The sequence below is a fragment of the Zingiber officinale genome, chromosome 2A, assembly GCF_018446385.1.
Source record: "Zingiber officinale cultivar Zhangliang chromosome 2A, Zo_v1.1, whole genome shotgun sequence".
Taxonomy (NCBI): Eukaryota; Viridiplantae; Streptophyta; class Magnoliopsida; order Zingiberales; family Zingiberaceae; genus Zingiber; species Zingiber officinale.
In genome coordinates, this window is record NC_055988.1 from 7,507,157 (window position 1) to 7,513,045 (window position 5,889).

Consider the following 5,889-nt stretch of genomic DNA (forward strand, 5'->3'; position numbering starts at 1 on the left):
ATTAAACAAAGTGATAAAATTAATTTAAAAGCACACTGGAGTATTTCAATTTAATAAATATGATCATGGATTATGGGACAACCTTCAACAACAATACATGTCATTGTGCGGCATTTTATTAATAGATAATGATCATCTAATACATGTCATTGTCCTCGTGATGTGCAAGACATTCTTAAGATGTAATTTGGTTCATCCGATTGGCAAAAAAATACAGGGACAAAAAAATTTAGGGACAGAAGATCCGAACTGATCCACTCTACTCTATATAAAGAGAGACTCTGACCACGTCAAGCCCGACAGACAATATACAATTCACAGTTCCATGGAAAGGTAGGAAAATAGAGGCATGAAATATAATCGGAAAGTTAAGAAGTCCAATCCATTTCTTTTCGGTGTATTCATGCGATGATAACCAAATGGAAATGGTACGAAGAGTCTGGCGAGAATAAAGAAAAATACAACTGAGTACATATTACATGTTAGACAATCTGTTGAAAATAATGAGAAATTTTAATTGAATTGAAATTATACAATTAATTTTAACTTTCCCACAAAATGATCTTAAGATAATCTTAAGTTGTCGGTCTTAAATATTACACCGAACTGCTACTGTACGCCTTATCATCACGATTCAACCGCGACCATCGTTGCTGGAACACCAATGTCGGCCAATAGGAGCGTAGCCAGGATCTAAATTTACTTGGCGCTAACCGTCGAAGTTATGCTCTTCGATTCGTCTTAGAATCAAATTTATTAATTATTATATCATTATCAATTTTTTCAACCTTCGTTCAATATATGATCATAGAATCTACTAAAAACTCTTCTTTCATCATATTATGAAGAGTTGTTTCAACAAGTTTCATAACTAAAATGCTCATTTAGTTGTTGCTGTAAAAACGGAAAGAATTAAAACTAGACAAATTAATCTGTCAATTAAATAAATATATTAGATTTAATATATAAGTAAATAATATAATTATAATACATAAACTATAACAAATGAGAAAATTAATAATTGACTTGTAGAGCTAATGTCAAGCAGGGATATTAATAGTAGTTGACTCGTAGATATGATATTAAAATAAAATAAACCTACGACGATAGTCGCACAAATATCACGTGTTATTTGAGAGAATGGATGTCATGGTTGTACTCATCGAGTCATTGCTTGACGCTTGTACCGGACATGAATAGAAAATATCAAGTGAAGGATAATGTAAAAATCCTTAAGAAATATAGAGATTACACAATTGAAAAAGAAGGTCGAAGAAAATCCATTTCAAAGATAAATATATCTATTTGAACCCAATGAAAAAAAAAGGATAAAGAGGATCAAAATTAGAATTTTTCACACTTGCGGCTTTGCGGCTGCGAGCAGTAGCAAGCAATGCGGCAGTGTTGGTTGCTCTTGTGGCGTGCGACAAAAACGTCATGCATGTGACACTAATAAAATAGTGAAATTTTTTTTATTTAATTAAAGTTCAAGCAACATAAGTGCTCTGGCCTCAAGTAGGAAAAAAGTTATTGAAACTTTAATAGGACAAAAATAAAAGGAAATTAATGATGATGGACTATAAAAACATTTTAGTTTTATTTTTTTTTAAAATTGGTGGGGCTAGAGCCCACCCTAGCCCAAGGATGGCTCCGCCCCTATCAGCCAACCGTAGCTACCCCGATCCTGTGCCACCACTGACCTCAGGAAACTATCAACGATTAGCTCCAGGTGATTTTAAATCTTAGTTACACCCCTGGTTGTTTGTACATCACCAAGTCCAAGTCTCAGTCGAGTCAGAGTGACAGTCGAGTTCAAGTGTCGAGCGCCGAGTCGATCGAAAGCTTTGAGTGTCAAGTCGGGAGAAGTAGTATCACCCAAATGAATGTCGAGTCCGGAAGCAAGTTGTCGAGTCGAATGCCAAGTGGCCCACTACTAAAAGAAAGTAGTGGACCCAAGTGACCCACTGATGGACCCAAATGAATTTCCGTCGTTAAAAAGGTAATTCCCATTGTTAAAGCTCATCAAGGACGATATTAAATACCATAGGAAGTTGTAGCTAAAAGTACCAATTGGAAATTAATTAGTGACGAGAAACAAAATACAGTCGTTAATAGCTCTTAACGACAGTGTACACTACCATCGTTAATAGCTCTTAACGACAGTACGTATACGCTACCGTTGTTCATGATAATAACAATAGGTTTAGATACCATCGTTAATGGTAACAACGACAATCATATATACCGCTGCTAATAAGAACGGCGATTATACTAACCATTATTAACAATTTAATGTCGTATAATTGTTTAACAACAATTTAGTACACCGTCGTTAATGGCAACAATGATAATATCGCTAATTCAGACAGGTCAAAATGTATATATTTTTAATAAATATATTAATGAATACTAATAAAAATTAAAACACAATATATTAAAAATTAAACCACCATATATATTAAAATATCATCCAGTAATTTATGATAATTATTTCTACACATCATTAAACTAGATATCAAATGTCTAGTAATCATTTAGTAAAATTAACATCCATTTACATCAAAAGCTAAGTATTCATTTTTCTAAAGTATTCATATGCAAAATGTTGACATTCTCAAAAGCTCCAAGTCTATTTCGCTTCAACTATCCCGTACCTATAATAAAGAGTGTTAGAACTTAGAATTCTTAAGAACCAAATTTGTATACCCACATTAACATGGACAGAGTATAAAGTGGAATGCCAATTCAACAAAAAAGAATAAGAACAATAGACAATAATGGTAATTTTGCTAACCTTCTCGAATAAATAGCTCATGGAATAACCTCCTCAAGTATGAATAATCCGGCTTGTCCTCAAAACGCAAGGATTAACAGTAGTGGAAATAAGATGTAAATTCTGAAGGAAATGACTTACAAAGTGCTTGGTTTACATCATCAAAAATCTAAACTCGCTCACAATCATCATGCAAATTGAAATAAAAATAAAAGTGGCGAACTAAATTTTTCTCAAGTATGTAAAAGAAGGATTTTGAATTACCTCCAAGGGGTAAGCACTTTCTTCTCACTAATTTTGTCATACTTTTGCTTTTTACTGATAGCTTTAAGCCCTTTCCAAAGAAGGCTGAAGCAAAATAAAACCACCAGAGATATTAAGTATCCAATTGAAACAAAAATGGAAATAAAGACAGTAAGTGGACAGATGATAACCTTCCTCTTAAAAATACATAAGAACGTAACCAAGAGATTTCAAATCATCTTTGGTTTTGCTCTACAGGTAAACAATCATGTATTAATAAATACAAATGAACAGTGTCAAGTACACAATATTTACATTAATATTTAAGGATCAAGAAAGTCACCAATCCCTATATGTGTATTAACACTGCATAGTTTGCAGTTTCGGTAAGATTCTTATTCTCCCTGTAAATGGATACACCATATGAAACCAAAAACACATTGCCTATAAAACAATTCAACAAAATCCCATGGTAGGAAGATGTAAAATATAGCAAAATTTGTTAGGCTGGATGGAGTAAATAAAAACAAGAAAAAGATTCCAAAGAAAAGTCAATTTTATAGTCATAAAACAAAACTTGCTTAGGAAAAGACAGTATTCTCTGCTCAATTTAGTTTGTACATTTCTTGTTAGTCACCAAAGATCCTAAAGTGCTATGCCTAATTGATTGTTTACTATAACTCAACCCCCAAAAGAAATCATTTCCTTTCAGAAATGACAAAAACCCTGAAATTGATCAAATTATTTTGATTCAGAAAAAAAAAACTGTGCAAGCATCTCAAATTTTATTTTCGCCCTCCATTTCACTCTTTACCCTTCCTGTCAAGCTGCTCATAAAAAAGCATGTATAGTACAGATTAATTTTTAGGGGCTGAAAAGTCTCTCAAACAGTGCCTAGTATGGACATGAAGAAACTTATAAAAATAATAAATTATAAACTAAGAGAAACAATGCAAATTTATCTAAGATTATGCATACTTGTCACTATTGAAACATCAGCCTCAAAGAAGAATTTGCCAAACGTGCTATGAAGTAAAAAAAAATAACACAGAATTATTATATCAAGATCAAGTTTTGATTACCTATACGGTATGTGCTTATGAGTTTGGAAATGCCTGTACTTCTTTGCGAGACTATAATTAATAATATAAACTTGAGAGTCAAAAGGCAATATCAATCAACAAATCAAAAAGTGATGATGTCATGTTAGTTACTCGGTTGCTCCATTTCTAACATTCACAACACAACAGATGCGGAAGATAGCTATCAAATCTTCTCTTGAATAAACAAATAAACCTCACGTGAGGCTGTTAGAATACAGTTCCTTCTTGTGGTATTGTGGTGACAGATTTGAAGAAGATAGCCTCATCTTTGAGGGTTGAAAAGAAACCCTATGCAATAAGAACAAAACCCTAGATCTTGACCTCATCTCAAGTACTACAACCATTGTGAATCAGTGAAAAAAAAAGATTAGGATTTAAAAACCTAGATTCTGTAATGCGATTTGGGGAAAAAACATCTTGATTTGATTGCTTTCGATCTTGGAGAAGGCGGAGATGTTGAGCACTGGAGGCTTTGAAGTGGCCGTGAGCGTCCTTGCCGCCGTGAGCGTCTTTACTGTAGTGTGAGGTCGCTCGGCGCCCTCGCCGCGCAACCTTGTGTTCGAGTGAAGGAGGCTCGGTTACGAAAAGGAGCAAATTTGAGGGAAAGGAAAAAAAGGAATTGATTAGAGTTAGGGCAACGTACATATATTAAAAATTAGGGTTAATAATTTTAAACCCCATTGTATTTTATAGTAGGTTACATTTTACCCCCTTCTATTTAAAAAACTACACTTAACCCCCCTTTGACATAAGTAAAAAAGAGAAAAATAAATAAATGACCAAAATAACTCTAATTTAAATCAAACTTTTAGAAGAAAATAAAAAAAAAAATAAAAAATAATCCCGTAAGCTCATTGAAAGTTTAACCCTAACCCAACTTTATTTATATATAGGCTCAAAATCTCACTTGTTCCTAGAAAAAAATATCCTCACAAAATTTACACATGCACTAGCATAAATAACAGAAAAATAGCAATTCTGAGAGGGATAATCAGTCAAAAACTCATTCCACCAAAAAAAAAAAGAACTAGAATTCTAAATTGATGAATCAAAATTAAATAAAGATAGAATAAAATTTATCATTAAAAATTAAAATAAAGACCCTTTAATTTTTATAAATCATCGAAGGGTCTTCATTTTTATTTTTAATGATAAATTTTATTCTATCTTTATTTAATTTTGACTTATTAATTTAGAATTTTGACTTTTTTTTGTTTAGTGGAATGAGTTTTTAACTGATTATCCCTCTCAGAGTTGCTATTTTCTGTTATTTATACTGGTACATGTGTGAATTTTGTGAGGATATTTTTTTTAAGAATAAGTAAGAATTTGGGCATATATATAAATCAAGTTGGGTTAATATTAAGCTTTCAATGATCTTATGAAATTATTTTTATTTTTCATTTTTTTCTGAAAGTTTGATTTAGGTTATGATTATTTTAGTCATTTACTTCTTTTTTTTCCCTTTTTTACTTATGTCAAAGAGGGGTTAAGTATAGTTTTTTAAATAGAAGAGGGTAAAATACAACCTACTATAAAATACAAAGGGTTTAAAGTTATTAATTAATGCTTTCAATATTGACCGAATAAAGTCTTTATGTATTCAAATTTCTAAATCCAACTCCTCAATTTTCTTTTTCCAAAATTACTCTGTTTGAATGATTTTAAAAGTGAGAGATAAATGCTCACTAATTTTAAAATTGATATTTTTATTTATTTATTCATTTTTAATTTTAGTGCACTAGATTCATCAAGTCAACCGACTCTTAA

The 5,889-nt window shown here is 31.8% G+C and overlaps 1 long non-coding RNA gene across 1 annotated transcript; it reads right to left on the reverse strand.

The window, feature by feature from the left end:
• Nucleotides 1-2,453: 2,453 nt before the first annotated feature.
• LOC122040653 lies at nucleotides 2,454-4,747 on the reverse strand. Its single transcript, XR_006128668.1, has 3 exons — nucleotides 4,502-4,747; nucleotides 2,795-3,121; nucleotides 2,454-2,654 (listed from the first exon to the last, which is right to left on the reverse strand). It is a non-coding gene; the product is annotated as an uncharacterized LOC122040653 (long non-coding RNA).
• Between the last annotated feature and the right edge of the window lie 1,142 nt (nucleotides 4,748-5,889).